Source organism: Castor canadensis, chromosome 3, assembly GCF_047511655.1.
Source record: "Castor canadensis chromosome 3, mCasCan1.hap1v2, whole genome shotgun sequence".
Classification (NCBI taxonomy): domain Eukaryota; kingdom Metazoa; phylum Chordata; class Mammalia; order Rodentia; family Castoridae; genus Castor; species Castor canadensis.
In genome coordinates, this window is record NC_133388.1 from 152,416,398 (window position 1) to 152,438,552 (window position 22,155).

The following is a 22,155-nucleotide window of genomic DNA, read 5'->3' on the forward strand; positions in this document are numbered from 1 at the left end:
GTTATATGAACACCTGGAATAAAATTACAAAGATTAAAGTTATATATTTTTTCTGACATACTTAGCTCTTTTGTAGCTGTTTGCTTCGGTACTTGAAAAGAATGATCTCCAGAGTTCACTATAAAACAATTAGAAACTTCGCCTTGGGTGCTGATGCCCAGCTTGACTTGCAATAGAAGCAATAGAGGCTCTTTCAGTGACACATAATTACCTGTTTTTAAAAGCTCTTCACTCTTAGTATTAAAAAAGTTATTATTTTTCCTTGAAGAAAAATTAGACAATTCACATTTGGAATTGATGCTTAGCTCAGCTTGCAATGTAGTTTTAAGCTGTTTGGTTGAAGGGACTAGATTTTGCTCAGAGACAAGCTGGAGACAGTGCCTTAGACTGCACATGGGGATGGCTCCAGATTCAGCACTGCCGGAATTAAAGGTTGGATTTAGGTGGTATCTACCCCCTCAGCACCTTCTAATTCAAGTGATTATAGTCATTAGGATAATTGCCATAAACTACTACTGATTTTATATCTTCATACACAGTAAAGGACCTGGAAAAGTCAGCCTTCAGTACATATTCACTAGCTGGCTAAGGTTCATCTGCAGATGTGGATTGTGACTTTTAAATTGTTGCAGTTTATGGACTCCACAGATTTGAAACTCCATAATGGATTACATTTGCTTCTTCTTATCAAGGTCTATTATTTGAACTTGGGACTCTTTATCAAAATCATACTTGTATACCATTTAGTTTCAAAGAGAATTCTCCTTTCAAAGAATAAAACCATTTCAAATCCTGTATAGTTCTAACATACAGCATCTTTTAACACAGATGGTTGCATTTTGCATCGTGGTCTCCCATAAATAACATACTGTTTCCTAAGGTCTAAGAAAAGTTGCTGCTCTACATCACTAAGATTTCCAAAACCAATGAGGAGTTGCATTTTTTTGGACCTGAGAAAAAAGCGTATCTCCAACTTCCCTAGTCTATCACACCTGTGTCTTCCTCTTTTCTTTAAGAATCTCCTGGGATTTGCATTGTGTATAAATTTATCTTTTACTTCACCAGCATCCTGTGGCTGTGGATTCTTGTGGTTTCCAGTCAAATCTTCTCAAATTTGCACAAATCCACAATGATCTTTGGGGTGAATTCCTGAAGGTGCAATTGCACATTTGTGTGCGTGTGTGTATGTGTGTGCATGCACACACACACACCATGTCTTTAAGATAGATTACTTTCCCAAAAGATTATGCCACGCTACACTCACTGCCATCAGATTTTGAGAAGAGTGTCCATTTTAATGTTCTTTCTTCAAAACAATAGCAACTCTAAAATCCACAAACCTTGTTCAATTTTTAAATAAAATTTTCAATTTCATTCAGTTTTGGCTGACGTTATTTTGGGGGGGGAGATTTAGTATTGAATGCTTCCCCTTTAAAATGTTATATTTCTTTGTGAATTAATGAACATATTCTATATTCATTTTCCTTTGCAGATTTGTATTTGCTAGAGATTTCCACCCACTCTTTTTAAATAAAGGATATTAACTTTGACCACTATTGACAGCAAAATGTTTGATTCTTTGTTATTTATCAAGAGTTGGAACTATGAACTCATTTTAGTAAACACTGAGGAGAACATAACTTGAATTTTAATGCTAAATAAACATAATTTTAGGTAGTTACAAAGTTGTTTTCCTTCATTTGGTTAATTACTAAGTATTGGTTAGTCATTATAAAACATCAGGGTTCTTTGAGGTCAGAGTTCAAAATAGCAGTTTTTACATTCTTGGAACTTTTCAGGTGAGTGGTTACAGTCTAGCATAAGGCATAGCCCATCAGATATTTTGAGTTCTTACATAACAATATACTCCTTCTTCTTAAAAGAATTAATGACTTGGGGTATGTTTTATGTAAGTTTTTGTTTTTACTATATTTATTTATTTATTTTTGGTGCCTCCAGCTTTAGTTATTTTTTGAGTAGGGTCTTGCTCTATGCCTGGGCCAGACTGGACAAAGACTGTATCGTCTTCCCACAAAGCTGGATGACAGGTATGCACAACTATACTCAGCTATTGGTTGAGATGAGGGTCTTAAAACTTTTTACCTGTACTGGCCTCTAACCTCAATTGTCCTGATCTCTGCCTTCTTCATAGCTAGAATTACAGGCTTAAGCCACCATGCCCAGGGAGTCTTGTTTTCAGATGCTGCTGTTTCTTTTGCCTCTTAGAAAAATCAGGGTGTGAATTAAAATATTTTATACTACTCTATTGATAGAATCCCAGTTATACTTTACAGGAAAAGATGGAGAGGGAGATATTTATGGTGAGATTTTTGACCTCTAAATTTGTCTTCATGGTTGAATTTGGGGATCAGTTATAAAGTCATATTTATCTTTGGTCTGGTATATATTTAGATTGATTCAGATATTTATTAACCCAGTTATTGGTGGAGGTTATTATTATTTTAGTGCTCCTTTTGAAAACATGCCATTTTAAAATTTAGACACTTTGTTTGAAAAAAAATGTGTAACATAGAAAACAATCTTTGTCTTAATATTTTCCAAATGAGTAGACTAAGAGTTGGAATGACTATGGATTAATAGGGAGTTTGTTTTATCAGTTTTCCATCACTGTACAAAACACCTCAGATAATTTTTAAGGAGAAAAGATTCATTTGACTCACAGTTTTGGAAGCTCCAGTCCATGATTGGTTGGCCCTATTTTCTTTGGCCTATGACAAGACAGCAATCATGTTGGAACTCACAGCAGGACAAAATCACTCACCTCAGGACCAGGAAACAAAAGAAAGACGACAGGGCCTGGGACCCCCATATACCCTTCAAGGGCATACCCCCCCACCACCAAATGACCTTAAGACTTTCTATGAGGCCCTACTTCTTAAATGTCCCTTTGCCTTTCAATTGTACCAAGGAAGGGACCAAGCTTTAACAAGCCTTTGGGAGACATTCAAGTTCCAAATGATTGCAGAGTAGCTGAAAACTCATTGTATGAGAATTTGGGTGTACTTTCCCTCAACACACCCACAGCTTGGGTAGGAGGAAAGACACAAAAATAAACAATCTCCTTGGGATTTCAACTCCAGAGAACATTAAGATCCCATTCTGTAGACTTTAGTGTTATTAGCAGAGCTCTTCTGGACTGACAATGGAATCTGTTGGGATGACTTCACACATGGATTTCATGTCTTTCCTTAACAAATGAAAAAGTGGCTCCCATCAGCACTGAATTTTATTTGAAAGGATAAAGAATCATTAGTGTAGAGGGTAGTTTCTTGGATGATACCTTCAGCTCTCATATTTAGCATTATTGGCTCATACATGGTGGTGGAGTAACTTTTATTATATGTGGACTAGGATCCTAGAAACTCTATTGCATCAGTGTTTTTTGAGGGTTCCTCCCATTTGGTCCTTATTTTTGTTCAGTCTGAATGACTAATGGTGAGGAAATTATGAGTTTCTTCATACGAACCAGTCCTATGCTTGCCACATGACCCATTGTTAGCAATTTCTAACCAAAATTGTGTTCTTTCTACCTCTTGGAACCATGGACCCAATAACAAAACTAAGACCTGATTGTGCAGTAAAGGGAAATTTATTCTTTTCCCAGAGAAAAAGGAAAAGTAGGAAGAATACCTAACAGATAATCTTCTCATCTGAACAAAAATAAAGGTTCTTTTTAAGAATAAGGGTTTCCCATCCCTCTCACCCTTATTTTTCACAGCTTTCAGTGAGTTGCCTCGTGCCACCTTCATACCTACATATAATGTACTTCAACATTGTTCCCTCCCTATCATCCTTTTTCCCTCTTTCTGATCACCATTGTCCCCAGACATTTCCCTGATTATAGTCATATTTTTGTATATATTTTATGTATATATATGCATATATATTTTAAGTCTAGATTCTGCATATGAGAGAGAACATTCAACCTTTGTCCTGAACCTTACTTTACTCATTATTTTTTAAATTAGCTAATAAAATAGATTAGATGTGCAGAGAATGTCTGCACCACTCTCTTATAGTGGTGCTGCTCTCAAATAATGTTTGTGGGGATAACTTTTTCCAGAGTCTAGGCTCCTCTATCACTCTATTAAAGTAGTGCTCATATTAGGACAAAATAACTTGTTGTGGAATAGAAGGTTGCATGGGGTGGGGATTCCAAATGCATCTGGAAAACTGGAGTTTTAGTTTTAGCTCTACTACTTAGTTTGGTTCTGCACTGTAACTTTAGGAGCTATTTCACCTGAGCCTCAGTTTACTCATTTGTAAAATGAGAGTACCAACCCCACTTTCCTCACATGACCATAAAATTACAGGAGGTAATGCTTTGGAAACTTGTCAGGTTCCAAAGAGTAAAACACAAGTCTTTGAAAAAACTGAGAACACATTACAGGCTTAGGCCTCTGTGAGCCCACTTCTTGGACTTTAGAGGTTGTCTGAGCAGAACACTGTTGGGGGGGCGGGTCTTCTATTTATTGGGTACCTGTTGGGAGGTCTTAAAGCTCAGCTCAGTTTGCCAGCAGTGTGGAAAGGACCAGGTGGTGGTTCCTTCCCTGCTGCTGTGTTCCAGTTTGTCTGCAGGCGAAGCTTTACCACTTGAGCTTGCCCCTCCTACCCCAAGCTTGCCCTCAATCATTTTAGTGGACAATAAGATTTCCCTTGTGAGGTGCCTTCCCTCATTTGTTCAGCTTTACTGGCATGGTTTGGGTAAGATGGAGCCCTTTACATATAGGGCCTCTTTAGAATCCATGCCGTTAGAATGAAAGCAGACACAAAGTAATTAAACTCAGCAGTTGCTTTGCTTAAGGAAAAAGTGGTGACATACTACAGAGCACCCTATGAAGTTCTGGGTTAGCCTTTCAATCATTATGAAGAATGCAAAATTCTGGTCTATTTGGGAATGACTTACTGATAAATAAAAATTCCATCTGCCCTTGCATTTCTGTGGTCATTGACTCACCATACCCCAACCTTCCCTCTACCACTCAACAGACTGGAGAACCTAGGACTGTGTGTTGCAGAGCACTAACCCAGTGCACATCTCCCTGATAAATGCTAGGAAGTAAGGCATAAGCAAATATTTTTAAAATGTTTAGAACTACTTATGGCTTTTCCCTGGTGTTTTTCCATTTGTGCCATTGTAGAATAAACCATTTAATTTTTTACTTTAAAATAAGCCATTTAATTCTTGGCAGAAAAGCAGGAGCTGAAAAGTCGTTGGAATTATGGATTAGAGCAGATGCTGTAGGTCTATGAGTAACTTTCTAGAAGAGATCTAACTCTAGGGAGAGAAAGAGATGCTGCATCCAACAGAAGAAATGCACAGCCTCACATTTCCACATGAACATAGGCAGATGGTGCCAACAATCTGTCCTTCTGGAGTGGGATAACATGGTAAACGATTCAGTGATTGACATTATGGTCCAGCATGGTGGAAGGCATTAGATAAAAATGCTCCTTTAGAATTGAATATGTGGAAGAGGTGAGCTTTTGATGACAGGAGATAGTAGTTTGTAGGATCCCAAAGGAATCACAGAATCTTAGTGTTTTATAGCTGGAAGAGGCTTAGATAGTCAAATTCAGTTAAAGAGAAATAAGCTGAAGTTCACCTAGCCTGTCAATTCAAATATAATTTTGCTTATCTTGAAGAAGGTGAAGACAACAACCAAACATTTGTGTGTGTGAAGTACATTATCTTTCCCACATGTTTTTACTTGCTAATTATTGATGAGCCCATTTATACTGTCATTGATCCTTGGGATCTCAGCTGTTCTACTTCACTTGGATTTACAAAATGTTTGTGTGTCTCTTGGTTTTACTGGCAATATGCACAAACACATTCCTCCACCTTCTTAAAAATTCAACATCCTTTTTTAAATATATTTTTTGTTTTTATATATTATATATATATATACACACACATATATATACACACAAAAAAATCACATATATACATATATATAAAATTCTCCTTTATTGTTGTGCTGGGTGGGGGTACATTGTGGCATTTACAAAGGTTCTTACAATCTAGCAAACATATCATGTTTGCATTAACCCCCTCCACCACTCTCCTTCATCTCCCTCCTGTGATTCCTGAAACAGATTCAACAGGTATCATTTTTGCATTTACATATATGTGCACACATTATTTGCACTGTATTCATCCTTCTATCACATTTATCTGTGACCTCTCCCCTCCCACTGGTGCCATCCCCCTCTCCCAGAGCCTGTTCTACCCTCCTGTTCTCAGATATTGCAGAAGAAAAAAGATAAAAAGAAAAACATGAAGTTTTTGCTAGTTTGAGATAGCTACACATGGAGTTTCCTTGTGTTGTTTCCATCCATATATGTATTACAACCCCAATTGGTTCCTCTCCTCTAGTCCCCTTCACTCCTCCCAAGTCCCCTTCCCATGATGGCCCCAGCCAGATTAAGATTTCTGTGTTCATTCCTATACAGAGAGCACATCAACCACACTCAAGATTTCAGTTTCTGTCCCTTGCTCTTCCCTCCTGTGCACAGCCCTCCCCTTAGTGTGACTTGTGTCCCACAATATTGCTGCATTTGTGCTAGGTCTATAATCCACATATGAGAGAGAACATGCAACTTTGGGCCTTCTGAGCCTGGCTGACTTCACTTAAGATGATGTTCTCCAGTTCCATCCATTTACCTGCGAAAGACAGAATTTCATTCTTCCTCGTGGTTGAGTAAAACTCCACTGAAGCATGTCCCTTACGTCTCAAGTCTGCCAACCTGTTTCTTTCCCTTAATAAAGAACCTACTGGAATTTGTAAATTGATCTCTTAATCCTTCAATGCACCTCACTTTCAGCTGTTTTCTTGAGGACATGAATTTCTTGTTGCCTGCATGGTGAAACCTACATTTCTTCTTTTCTTATGCCTTTTAAGTCTTGTGGGGGAGGGGGCAGAATTCTCCTTTGTCCCCTCAATCCTTTCTTCCAGCAACTGTTGCGTGGATGGTGGCTCTCTGATCTTCTGTCCCACTCAGCCCACCATCAATATATGTGGCCATCTCCTACCATGGACTGTTGCTGCTTGTTTTGTTTCTTTTGTGTTGATACTGTAAGGTGTAGACCTCAGGTCTTGGATTCTGCCTGTGTCTTTGTCATTCCTAGATCTGGTTATGCCTGGAATTCTCCATCCTTCTTTAGAAAATCAAATAGCTTCTTTGCTTTATGCAATTATGAAAACAGAGGGTTACTTATAAACACAAATGGTTCAGGAAAGGACCAAAAAAAAAGTAAACTGTCATTTGAAATCACACTGCAAAGTGGCTCTTCTACTAGTAGTTTAGTGATTATTTGGAGTTTAAATCCATAGAAGTATGAATATATTTAAATATGTACATGCTTTATACAATTTTAGCTAAATGAACTCACACAAACTGTTTCCTGACATTTCACTCAACAGTTTCTCATAGGCATTTCACCTAAACAAATACAATTTTAAAAACTATTCTGGAACATTTTAGACAGAGACATGGAAAGATTACACTGCTATTAGCTGTTAAGTGGGGCAAACTCCTTTATTAACACATCTTCAAAGCATCCTTTCCTCTTGTTTCAGCTAAGACTTCTTGGAGAAACCAGAGAAAATTCTGTGTACCATTTTAGCCTTTTGAACAGATTCGCCATGACTTGAACTGAATATATCCAAAGTTATGTCCCCTACTTTTCCTTCTTGAATTATAACCTTAAACCAATCATTCTCAAGAAGGCAGTCCTTAATTGAGCCTGCTCAGGAATGTGCCCACCCTAAAGTGCTTTCCTATATGACTATGTATGTGCTTTCCTATATGGTTGTGTCTATACATATTTCCATGCTTTGTTTGGGGGGCATAATATCACATTCTCCTTACCTGGTGCAGGTAATATATCTTTCTCCACTCTTATTTCTTGACCATGCTTATTTTTGGCTTTCCACTCACCAAGATGCAAATCTATTGCAAAGAGCACTGGTGCCCCTTGTTGCTGTCACCATTTTGGATAGTTAACCATTTAATTAAATGATCCTTAAATATTCTAGGATATATATCTCAAGGATAAGACTTTCCAAGGTTTTTTTTACATATTAACTACTTTGTGTCTTTTGTGTATTTTCCTTTTAGGTCTTTGTCTTTTAATCAAAGTATAGTTCTTATCCAAGGACAAGGTTTGATGCTCCTTTTGGGTAATAACTTTCTACACTTTTTAAAAACAATATAATCTTCAGGAAAGTTTTGCAGCTTCATAAATGTATACCTTGCATATAGGTTTATTCTTAGGTATTACATATTTTTTAAAATAAATATTGTTAATGTGTTTTTTACTCACTGTATTTTCTAACTGGCTATTATTGCCTAAATGATATTTGTTTATTTTTTCCAGTATTCTTACATCTTAACAAATTTAGAGAATGATAACATAATACAATTGAGGAAAATAAAACATGGAACCAGTTAAATTTAACAAAATTTACTTGAGCAAGAAAAGGCCCTAGAACCAGGCAGAATTCCAGATCAAATATAGGTCAAAATAACTCCACCTGCAGCATGGTAAGCTGTATTTATAACCAGAAAAATGAGAAGTGACATTCAGAGATTACTTGCTTAGTGGCACTGTTCCTTCAGCCTAATTTGAACATGATATTGCAGCTTTTCTGGGTTAGCTGAGCATTTTGCTACTATGATTGACTTAAGATCAGGCACTTGGTTATGAGGGATAGATTACAACTTGCCTGCACATCAAGCTATGTTGTAATTCACAGTTTATGGAGGTTACTTTGGGCCAGATTTTATCACCAGGATGTGGAAGCTTATTTAATACTACAAAATGCACAAATGCTAAGTATTCAGCTGAACATACAAACAAAACATACACATTTGTGTCAGTACCACCCAGGTGACATTATAGTCCATACAAGTACCTCACTTATACCACTATGAGTAGTGCTCTCCATCTATGGGATAATTTGCTTCTCACACTTGATCTTAGCCAAAAGACTGAGAAGCAATGTAATTTGGTTCTCAAGCTCAAAGTTAAGCCAATTATACTGCTAGTAGCAAGCAATACTTTGTTCCCAGAACATACCATCATTTATCTGTTCTACTATTAATGACATCTGGTTATTTTCCATTTTTGACAATTATAACTACAAATAATTTTGAGCATCGTGCACAAGTCTTTGGTGTTCATCTCCATACAGATCTGGAGACATACATAGATGGCATAGGGCGTCACAGAGTAGGTGTTGTACTCACAGGGTCTTGGTCCTACTCCTAACAGTTTCCCAAAAATGATTGTGTCATGCTTCTTCCCATCAGTGTGTCTGAGCATTCTGGCAATTCTGCATCCTTTTCACCATGTAACCACACAAGGCTCACTTCCCTGCCATCCGTGAATAGAGATGCAGAGTGACAGAGAAAGAGAGAAAGAAAGAAGGAAGGAAGGAAGGAAAGAAGGAAGAGCTTTATTAACAGTAAGCCAGCATGTTAGAAGATGGTAGTTTCTTGTCTGTCAATGACCATCATGGCCATCTTCCATATGACTTTTCAAGGGAAGATATGTGGGTTCCAAACAGGTAGGTGTCTTAGCTGTCCAGTATTTCAAAAAGTAGCCTCTTCTGGACATCTTACCTTGTTCACAGACGTCAGCCAAAGTTGCAGAACAATAGCTCTAAAGAAGACATAAATGATCAACGTCTCAGTGCTGCTTAAAGTCACTTGTGTATGGTTTTTGCTGTGATCAGCACTTCTGAGGATAACCTTCTCCCATAAGCTGGGACTATGGCATGCTCAGAAAGGGAAGGTTTGTGTATTCCTAGCTAACTTTAGTGTGCAGTTAATTAATAACGGATAGACATGAGTGGACAGTTAATCCTCAGACATAGACCAGGCAGGGCAAGGAGAAACTTCTAATAATTGAGTCTCAATATGGGGGGAGCATTCAGGTTTGCTTTTAGTGTCATCATTTTGCAACAATTTTTTTTTTGGCTGTTTTATTGGATGTGTGTTGATTAGCATTGCGGTTTCAACATACATTTCTCCCTCCCACCTCCTACCACATGGAACTGTGGTTTGAACCAGGGCTTTTTACCCAACATGCATTTCTTTTTAAAATTATTCAATTTTATTTTGATTAATGATACATTAATAATATGAGGGGGGTTTCATTGTGACAATTCCATACATGTGTGCAGTGTACCTTGCACACACAAGTTCACCCCTCCAGTATATTCCCATTCCTCCTCCTCCTCTTACCTTTCCAAACAGCATTTGATGGATTTTATGATGCTGTGTTCATATGTATATGTGTAACTTATTTCCATCCTCTTCACCCCTCAATATCCTTTCCTTTCCCCCTCTCTCTCCCTCTGATCCCCCCAAGCCAGTCCCCCATATTCATTCATGTCCTATTATTATTATCATCATCATCATTTTAGGTCTAGGTTCTACAAAAGAGCAAGCATATGCAGTATTAGGTCTTTTGAGCTTGGTTTATCTGGTTCATCATGATGGTCTCCAATTCCATTCATTTACTTGCAAATGACCTAATTTCACTTTTCTTTGTGTTGTATATATATAATAATTATATGTAATAGTATATATATAATAATTATATATACTAGTATATATATATAATAATTATATATAATAGTATATACATATATAGCATTTTCTTAATCCAGTCATCAGTTGTTGGACACTTCAACTGATTTCCCAGTTTGGCTATTGTGACGAGAGTTGCAATAAACCTGCAATGGTTGTGCAGGTATCTCTCTTGTGCACTGATTTACGTTCCTTTGGATATATGCCCAAGAGTGATATGGCAGGCCATAATGTGGGTCCATTTTTAGTTTTCTGAGAAAATGCCATACTGATTTCCATGGTTCCACTACTTTACATTCTCATCAACACTGTCTGATAGTTCTCTTTTCCCCTTATTCTCACCAGCAGTTGTTGTTTATTTCCTTGATGATTGCCAATATGACTGGGGTGAGATAAAATATCAGTGAAGTTTTGATTTGCATTTCCTTTATGGCTAAGAGTGTTGAACATTGCTGTATTTATTTTTTATCCCTTTGTGTTTATTCTGAGAACTATTTAATTCATTTGCCCATTTATTAATTTGATTATTTGTTCTTTTACTGTTTTTTTTTTAGTTCTTTGTATGTTCTGGATATTAATCCATTATCTGTTAAATAGCTGGTGAAAATTTTCTCCCATTCTGTGAGTTGTCTTTTGATTTTGGTAACTGTTTCGATATTCAGAAACTTTTTAATTTGGTGCTATCCAGTCTGTCAATTTTTGGCTTTATTTCCTTGGAAATGGGGATCTTATTCAGAAAATAGTTACCTTATGCCTATATCTTCCAGAGTTTTCCCTACTTCTAATTATTATTAATTTTTTTTGGCAGTACTGGGGTTTGAATTCAGGGCATCATGGGTGCTAAGCAGGAGCTTTACTGCTTGAGCAACTTCACTAACCCTTTTTTTTTTTAATTATCATTATTGTTGTGCTGGGTGGGGGTACATTGAAGCATTTACAAAGGTTCTTACAATATATCAAATATATCATACTTGAATTCACCCCCCGCCACTGCTCTCTTTCATCTCCTCTCCCCCCTTCCTGGAAGTTTCTTTTTTTTTTATATTATTATTCATATGTGCATACAATGCTTGGGTCATTTCTCCCCCCTGCCCCCACCCCCTCCCTTACCACCCACTCTGCCCCCTCCCTCTCCCCCCTACTCCCTCAATACCCAGCAGAAACTATTTTGCCCTTATTTCTAATTTTGTTGTAGAGAGAGTATAAGCCATAATAGGAAGGAACAAGGGTTTTTGCTGGTTGAGATAAGGATAGCTAGTTTCAACAGGTATCATTTTTCACTTACTTATATGTATATATGTTATTTGCACCATATTCATCCTCCTACCCCTTTCCCTGCCACCTCCTGCTCCCCTAGGTCCTGTGTCCTCTCCTCACAGCTCCACACCTCCAATCCCCCTCCTCCACCCTCCAGGCTGAACCTGTTCTTCTGCCCTCCTGTTCTCTGATTTTGTAGAAGACTAACCCTTTTTTGTAATGGATATTGTGGAGATAGGGTATCAAAAACTATTTGCTCAGGCTGGCTTTGAACCATGATCCTCCTGATAGCTGAGTTTTCCCTATTTTTTTTCCTATAGTAATTTCCATCCAACTTGCATTTCCTTGTGTCTGAGTTTATTGAACATTTTTTCTTGTACTTGTTGTCCTTCAGAATGACCTCTTCTGCTGAAAGACTATTCAAGCCTCTTCTTTAGAGAACTGGGATGTTTGTCTCTTTATTGTAATTCTCTATTCTGGACATAGTTCTGGGTCAGATCAATGTGTTGCAAATATGTTCTCCCACCTGGCTTGCTTTCTCAATTTTTTAATGGTATCTTTTGATGAAGAGAAATTTTTATCCTATTGATTTCCTCTTTAAATGTTGCTTCTGCCCTATTCTCTTTTCCTCCTTGGATTCAAATTTCACATTTGTTAGGTTTTTCAGTGCTGTTTGCCTAGTGAGTTTTTTGTTCCACTTTATTTTCCATCCTATTTCTCTTGCTTCAAACTAGATATTTCTTAGTTATGCCTATGATATTATATTTTTATTTTATTTTTCAGTTCTAGAACTTCCTTTTGGCTTCTTTTGTAGTGTTTAGTTCCTTGTTGAAATTTTCATTATTAAGTTTCAACTTCTTATAGACATTAAACACACTGTTTTAAAGTTTACTTCTGGTGATTTCATTATCTTGATCACTGTGAGCCTGGTTCTGTGATCTTGATTTTTAGTTAGACTAGACATCTTTTCTGCTTGGATAATTTTTCATTGGACAATTTTGGATAATTTTTCATTGCCAGTTGGAACTTTCTATCAAAACCTGTACAGGAAATTTGAGGCTCTAGATGACAGCCTCATTCATAAAGGAGTGATTTTGCTTTTCTCAGCAGCTGGGCTGTGCACTATGGCAATGTCAGATCCTTCAGTCCTGAGATTACAACATCTGGGCTGCATTCTTGCTGAAGGTCCATCTCTTTCCAGTTTCTAGATGGGGAGATCCCCAGCTAAGGCCATTGCATGGAGTCCTTTTTCTTGAGGAACCTCAACTAGCTTAGTTTATTAGTGCCTGCTATGCTGGCTTAAGGCTGGTGAGCTCCAGGGGTTGAAGTGCGGCCCCAGCTCATTTCTCAGTTTCCATCCCCTCCTTCTTTCTCCCTGCTTTGTTTTTAGCATCAGGCTTGATCTGAAGCTACTTGTTCTATCATTGCTAGCTTAACCTTTTTTCTTTTATCTAACTGGGATATATTTATGTGATAAGCCTTAGCTGTGTTTCCCATTTCCAGATACAAAACATTCTTTCATGCATAATCTAGTCAGATCCTATTCCTTTGTAATGGCACTGGTGAACTCTTCCCTAAAGCAGAGACTATGTTAGTATTTGTAACTGAGAAGGGCAAGGGCTGGACTACCACTAAGTTTCTTTCTACTCTGAAACTTAGTAGTTTGAAATAACACTTCTCACTTCACAGTTTCTGGCATTTAGGATTCTGGGCTGCAGTCCAAAGCCTCTCACATTCTGCATGGAAGGCATTGACCTGCATGTGTTCACTGCAAGCACCACTGCGCAGTTCATTTGCCTGATATCTGGTGGAATTTGGTCTCTCTCAAGCTGTTGGCTCAAGGTTGCCCTTAATTGCTTATGGCATGGAAGAGAGATAGAGAGAGAGAGAACAGTCCTAATCTCATTTTTTACCAGATTTTGGTGTTTAGAAGCAATTCAGTAGGTCTTACAGGATAAAAGCAGGTGTCTGTGGAAAGTAGTCTAATTGAAGTTTGAAGTGTACCTTTAAGTGAGCAGTTCTTGGGAGAAGCTGGCTTGACCACCATAACAGAAATTCAAAACAAGAAAATTCCATTAATCCTAGAACATGGTGTTGATGGGTAAGGTTTAGAGATTAGCCCTCAGGTTAGCAGGATATGGACCTGTTACCATCTGAGCTCTCAAAAGTACCTGTCAAGCTGTTGAATGTAGGATTTGAAGTCTAGTAGTTTAGGTCAGTTTCTCACATGTGAGGAGTTCAATTTGGTGTTACATAATATTCCTAAGAAGAGAATGAGTTCACTCCACATTGGGGATCTCATGAGAGGGTTAGCAGACTATATGCCAAAATACCAAACTATCAAGTGTTTGGGATAATTTCAAATCTACCTAACAACTCATCCTGTGATTTTGAGTTACTTACAATTTAAATTACATTTTTTACATGTTTGCCCTCAAGCCAATTTAACAAGAAAAGTACCCAGAATCAAGCAAATAAGCATGATAACAGATTCTTTGATATACTATTTTATGCATATAGTCAGAAAAAAGAACAAAATTGATTTCTTGACCACTAAAATAGAGTATCTTGCCAAATTTTTTCCAAGTGAATAATCAGCTTCCCAACATTCCTTGGGGTAAAAGAACTCATTGTACGATTCAAAACATGCTCAGTGAACATACTATCAGAATTTAGAGTAGCCATAATTTTTGAAAATTGTGTGCTTATTTCTTTTCTAGTATTTGTAAAGATTTTGTAATTTAATATTTTTCTGACTAAGGTGTTCATTAGTTTAATTTAGCTGGCTTAAGGTTTTATTGATATCTGCATTTTTGATACTGGGTGTTTTCATATGTTTATAAATATTTTATTTGTAATTTTAATGATTCCTTTATCTTATAAGGGTTATGGTATGCTCTAGTTTCATATAACCATGTAACTCAAAACGTTTGTATTTCCTCCATTCCAATTTATCACATCAGTGGGATTTTTAAAGTATGTAATCAGTGATCTGTTGCAAAAATTATAATTGATAGCAGCATAGGTATTAGTGCTGTGGTCATAGGTACTTGGACTATTGATATTTTAAGAGGTCTTCGGGTTAAATTTGTATTGTAATTACATGAAATTAATAGAAAGCACAGGGACATTGTATCCATTACTGAAGATAGAAACTTGAGTTGTCTGCAGACTCCATTCTCCTTTTTGATATTGGGGAACTGGAATGTTATGATACCCCAATGTCACATCACTTCCATTAAGTGTTGGAATTCTAATTTTATATGCAACTAAGAATTTTATATGGACTTAACATACATTTAATGGACTTAACATATCCATTAAAATATGTTGAGTCAAGTTTTGGTCTTGTGAAATTATCAGACAGACCTGACTGGTATGCTCCTGTGATCATTGCTTATGTTCTACTTATATCCCTCAACTAAATCTGGAGCATGTGACATTAATTCCTAAAATACAAATCTATAAGCAACTGCTTATGGTTTATAGCATTTTCTCTAAAAACTTCATAATGGGTATTAAAGACTTTCAGAATTTCTTGTTCAGAACTTTGCAGGTTGGCAGTGGAAATTTGAAGTGGTATTAAGTTGGATTGCCACATTTGATAAAGCTGTCATTGTGTAGATATTAAAGTTTCTTCTGTTTTCTCAAAGATTTTAAAACCAAGAGTCAGATCACAAAAAATGAGAAAGCAGTACCTTGTAAGCCTTTAATTAAGCTACCCACAATAGCACCTGGAGTGAATTACAGACCGCTCCTTCCTTACAGAATCAATTCTGAGAATAGGTTGTAATTCAGAGATAAAACTAGGGTTAGAAAATTGTAGACATGTAGGTGCTATTTTCAAGGCTTGCAGGTCTGCTTCATGGAACCTTAGAACTTGAATTACAAGTCTCAGAATTTACTCGTAGTCATTGGTTTCCTAATCCTTGGATTGGAAATAGATAGAGTCAAATAATAACCTACTGTAAAACACTATGGATAATGTTAGGAAAAAATAATTTTTATCACCAATTTTGACTTTACAGGTTTTACAAGGCTAACCAAATCTTTTAAAATCACTTCCTAAAGCCCATGAATTTACATTTAATTTTTGATAGGAGAATATAATTGAACATTGCTGATTATGAATGAATTAAATGATCAATATCTAGTCTATGTGTCACTAGAGATGCTTCATTCCTCTTTTTCATGTGGTTGTATGGCCATTACATCAACACCAGTGTTCAAACTGTACTAATGTCATTTGGTATCTGATACATTATGGAATGTGAGATAAGTTCGTATGCCTGTGTAAGCAACAGAACAGAAAATGTATTCCACATGCTATCAAATAACCTACTATATTTCTTTCTAGGGTTCCAATCAATAAGGTCAGTTATAATAAAATTCTAAATCATTCAGAAAGTATTTCAAGGGAGAATGCTACAGAGGTCATTTTAGCCATAAATATCTGTGCATGACGTACTGTGAAAAATATTATAGTAGACTTGTCTGACAATATTAAGTTTCATGCTTTAAAAGTGTGCTGATATTAGAATACATGCCTTAAACAAAATTAAAGCATCTTTTGGCATGCTATTAAAGACTGTTCCATGTGTAAAATTTAAAGTTGTGTAAGACACAAATGTAAATGGCCACCAACATGTTTGAACATTGTAAGGGTTAGTCTTTCAATGATGAAGTAAAAGTCAAGAACTATTTGTACCGCTGATTCAAATGTATTGATACATGTTTTATTATAATACCACATGTTTATGACCACTATACTTAGATATAAAGGCTCCCAGTGTGTCAGGTCCTAGGGAAGCATTTAGTACAGAATCTTGCCATGTAGAAGCAACTGATTCTTGTTCCAGGAGATTTATAACAAGTATTATATTCACAGCTGTGTTGCCAAAATCAACTTTCTGGCACATGCAATATTTTAGAATCCTAAACTCATTTTGTCTTGATCATATTATGTATGCTATATATGTATGTATGTATATGTACATACACAGGTGGATTAAGATACTGTGCTTAATTTTGAAAGTGATATACCTGTGGGCATGCTATGGATATCTTGCTAGGCATGCTTAAGTGTGGCATTGGTTAGAAGGGGAAAAGATCTACTTCAGAGTATAAGAGAGGATGTTTAGATGGCAAAAAATGTAGAGGGGGTAAAGTAATCATCTGTAAAAATGACTAAAACAGTTGAGAAAGCAACTGAGGCCAATAGGAAAAGGGGACCAGGAACTAGAGAAAAGGTTAGATCAAAAAGAATTAACCTAGAAGGTAACACCCACGCACAGGAAATCAATGTGAGTCAACTCCCTGTATAGCTATCCTCATCTCAACCAGCAAAACCCCTTGTTCCTTCCTATTATTGCTTATACTCTCTCTACAACAAAATTAGAGATAAGGGCAAAATAGTTTCTGCTGGGTATTGAGGGGTGGGAGTGGGAGGGGGCGGAGTGGGTGGTAAGGGAGGGGGTGGGGGCAGCGGGGAGAAATGAACCAAGCCTTGTATGCACATATGAATAATAAAAGAAAGAAAATTAAAAAAAAAAAATAAAAAATAAAACAGTTGAGAATAAGTGAGACCATTTTAGTATCAGCAAAGTAAGATTAGTACCATTTGTAATATAATCCCAGGGAATACTTAAATGAAGGTTTTGTATGTATGGCAAATGTAAAATGTTCATGATAATAAATGGTATATTTTAGTGGAATTAATGAGTGTTTTATTATAAAATGATATTGGTAATATTGCTTATTTGTTATGATGGAAGTGTATTGTTAGCATATATTAATTGTAGAAAATAATGGGTTTTATTATAACATTTGCATACAGACATATATTTAACTTTGATCATGTCCATTCCCTCAGTTCTCTCTCTTGTCCCCACTCTACCTCCCTCTGTTATCCCTCCTCTTCCCTAATAGTTTCCTGATAGAAGTGTTTTGAGTGCTGATGTCTATACTGCTATCCACAGTGCTCCTTTTCTCATAATAATAATAATAATCGATACCAGTATAGTCTTGTTCTCATGTGGACTCATCATGAAACTATTGTCTGGCTCAGTGCCACATGCCTTTAGAGGAAAGTTCAAGATAACACTCGCTGCTTTTATTTGGCACAGTCATCATAAAACTTTAACATTGATCCAACTCTTTCAGTAGAAAGTTGACAGTCTCTATCTTTCACTGGAATTTTCCAAAGTAAATCAGAAAAATAAGCTATAATTTATCTAGCTATGAACTAGTTATTTTCTTAAGTTATTTTACAATATTAATCTAATACTTAGCTGTGTTAGAGTCCTTTCTGGTTGGAACTAGGTCAATACAAATTTTGAGAAAGTTTAAAACTATAAACATAAGAACAAAAGAAAACATTGTGTTCATTCTTTCTAAAACCACTAAGCCAATACTAATATAAGCACCATCTGCTCTACATTGATTCACATCTCCACACTCAAAGCAGCCTTGCATATCGAGTATATGCCCAGCTATGAATGACAAATGATACAGTACCTAAAAGGGAGAAAAAAGACTTAGACCAAAAATCATTAAGTCTTTCCCATTAGAGGAAGAACAGAAGGCCAGCAGAAAACTTTCTGATGACATTTGGTTCAGTTCCCTGGTGATTCTTCCATTTTGTGCCAAGGGAGCTATATGTTTTTGCTTCATCAGTTCAGCAGCACCCTAAAAACTTTCAGGAAAATCAAGTAATTTGTTACCAGAAAGAAGAAAAGCACTTGATTTTAGATTTATTTTGTGATTCAAGGACGGATAATAGTGCTAATACACCAAGGAATTCTTGTCCACCCCCCATTAGGAGTTAAATCAGGCAAACAATTGTCAATTTATTTAGTGAAATGGAAAATGATCTAAAACTAAGAATATGGTTGGTGTATTTTCTACACATGTATAAATATGGAACATTGAAAGCTCTTGAAGTCATTTTAAGAAGGAGGAAGGAGAAAGGGGAGAATAATGGAGGGGATGAATCAAATCAGGTACATATATATGGACGTATCACAAAGAAACCCCCTCTACCACTATTATATACTAAGAAAAACATTTTAAAAAGAAAATAGAACCAAGGATCCAGACCATAACTGTTTGGAGTCTCATCTTCAAATGATAATTTTCCAGATCCTAAATCTGTTTTGTGTCTTATGCAGAATAAATACCAAAGACATTCCCTCAAAAAAAAAAAAAAGAATCTATAGGTGGTCAAAAAATGTGAGACTAGAGCAAGGAAGGCCTTGAATACTACTGAAAACTGGTACAGCCAACAATTTTCCTGCAGGCAGTGACATGGAGTCACACAATTGCATGAGAGCTTTGAACAGGAAAGCATCTCATTGTTTTCCTCCAGACATTCGTAGATATTAGTGTTAATGTTCAGAGTGGATTAGACATATACAAAGAGGCTACTGCAGTGTCCAGATGTGAGCTGATTAGAGTATAACCAATATGGGTAGCCATGGAAATGAAAAGAGTTTGGCAATTAGGAGGCAGGCTCGGGAAAAGAACAGGTATCATAAATAAAGGAGAAGAATGGGGTATACAGGACTTACCAGCAATGCTAAGTAAAGCAAAACCATTTCTACCTAAAAAGTATAGCCCCTCAGGTTATCATGTTTCTTGTCTATATTTAAGCCACCTCAATTAGGTTGCTCCACAAAACAGGACCTAGGTCTCTTCTATTTCATTTGTATTTGGAACATCCATCACTCTGAGCTGCTTAGCAACAGGGGCTTGATTACTGGTGAACTAACTACCCGCTGGGCTTGGGCAGACACTACTATCCGTTCAAGTCAATGAACATTGACTTAATGTCCACTCAGTGATGGGTACTCTGAAGAAATTAGGAGAAAATCCATGCCACAGGAAATGTCTTGTGTGATAATGCAATTGTAAGTGCAGGGAGCTGCTGTGCATTAGATGAATAAAAAAGTCACTACAAGATAAAGAAAAATTACCAAGCCCAGTGGTTTGCTGGCCTAGGAGAGAATATGAGACTCTTGAACGTGACAGCATCAATGCGAGTTCACAAATTTGGTTGAGCTAAACAAGTGTGGAGTTTCAAAGTAGAAGAGGCATATCAGGAAGCCAGAAATAGATCAAAGCAAGGAAAGGTATCGGCTCACTGCAGCTGAGAGTTTCCCAAAAGCCTATTGGATATTGCTACACTCTTGACGGTCAACTGGCATTTTATTGTTATTGCAGGAATGTGCTGACCATGGAAATAGAATCATTAGCTGCAAGGACATACAGTCTGGCCAGCCAGTTGGACAGCAGTGTCAACTGAAGAGAACTTACCAGGAGGGTACTCAGAAAACGATTGTTCAGGAAGTCCATATGAGGTGCAGCAGGGTGCGCTGTTGCTAGGATGCAAATGAAGTTGAGAGGGATTTCTCACCAGCCTGGTTTGCTGCAATTTGGAGTTGGTGGAGGCCTCCTGAGGAGTCTAGACCCTGAGGCACTCAAGGCTATTCCTGTCACATGGAGCAAGCAATAAAGGTACTTGGTAGAGATTTTGTGACATAACCCTGTGCCCAGTATTTTGAATCTTTTATTTTGTGTGATAAAATTTTTCATTTTACCTACCTAAATCAACAGAGGATGTATTTTCTGTGCTGTGTATTATAGCCACCTGGGTTAGCTGATGATCCACCACTATGAATTCCCACGTGGAGTGGAAGATGGACCAGCTGGAAAGTAAAGATTTCTTCTGACTCAGGATTCTGTCTATGAATTTATAGATATTGGAACATCCAAATATTTCCAACAAAAACAGTTAACATGGAACCCTTCACCAATGACCAAGTTGTACAGTCACAATAAATTTTCTTTCTAGAAAGAGAAAGGATGTGACTGACTATAATTATGGCTATTTGAATAAGAATCACACCCAGGTCCATGAACGTGACACAAAGTTTGCAAAAGTTGATTAGGCTGTATTAGAATTAAATGATTTTCTCTTGTGTAATATGTCACAGAAAGGTAAATCAAAATCAGGTTGCTGACAGAGGCCCAAGACTATGATTAAATGACATTCGATAATCAACATTAGACTAAATGATTTTCAAACATTAAGAAAAAGTTTAAATTTAGGATGCATCTTAAAATCAATGGCATCTTAAAATAGACATCAGCCATGAGATAGAAATGATATAGTTGTGTGAAAACATTTTAGTAAAGAAAACACCAACATCAATATATATACTAAATTTGATGAAATACAGTTTAAGTGCCCAGGACATAAAGCGGCAATAACGTGAGCACTAGGTACAATGTTCTGTCCTGCCTTCTCTTTTCTGGATTGGATTGGCTTTATGGGGAGTAAAAGAAGTCAGGAAAAATTTTGGTGTGGAGAAAACACAAAATAAACATAGTGGTTATAGTAAGCTGGCTCTGAGTCCCTCTCTTGTCATTCATCAGCACTACATACTCATCATACTCCTTAATCTCTTTACATATTGGTTTTCTTTTATTTTATTTTCAATGGATAGGCTAAAAATATTATCTGTCTCACAATGTGCTTAATAATTAAATAATATTCATTTGGGAGTTTAGCTTAGTGACACACAGTATAAATATAAGCTCTTATTATTGCTTCTAGTGCCTTTGTACAAAAGCCATATTTAGGAAAGAACGGTCAGGGGCTGTGCCACTTTCTATCTACACAGTCAACATTTATTAAGTCTGGAAATAAGAATGGAAAGGCGAAGGCAGAATTTATTCAAAAACCTGATTGAGCTTGTGGCCTGACAATCTATGACATAATTTTAATAAGTGACCATTGCCTAGTCAATGATTTTTACTCTAGGAAAAGAATGTTTTCATCAATCTATTGTTAAATAGCAGCCGTTAACTGTACTGAATTTGTATTCTTTCTGCTAACCCAAAAATCTAAAAGTTTGTTCCAGACCAAATATTTGGCTCATATATTGTGTCTCAGGTGCCTTTAGATCAGGCTTGCTGCATCTTGCAAAGGCCACCATTGATCTAGGCCCTTGCACAATTTTAAAATCAAACGATTTTGAATGTACATCATGAAGACAAGTTGTAAGCACCATATGGAAGCATGGGATTGATATGCTAATATTTTGAAAGTTCATTTGAATGTTCTATTTTATTCACAAATCATATTCATGATGGCTAGGAATGCTTCTTTACTGAAAGAGCACCAGTTGGTGAATATTTCCTAATAATATTTCAGTAACTTCCTGGAGAATCAGTATGCTTATTTACAGGATGCTTCAAGTATGTGAAAAAAGA

At 36.7% G+C, this 22,155-nt stretch overlaps 1 long non-coding RNA gene across 1 annotated transcript; it reads left to right on the forward strand.

Annotated features, from left to right (window-relative positions):
* Nucleotides 1–1,834: 1,834 nt before the first annotated feature.
* LOC141421684 (uncharacterized) lies at nt 1,835–21,799 on the forward strand. Its single transcript, XR_012446354.1, has 3 exons — nt 1,835–2,048; nt 20,101–20,394; nt 20,524–21,799. It is a non-coding gene; the product is annotated as an uncharacterized lncRNA (long non-coding RNA).
* Nucleotides 21,800–22,155: the final 356 nt, after the last annotated feature.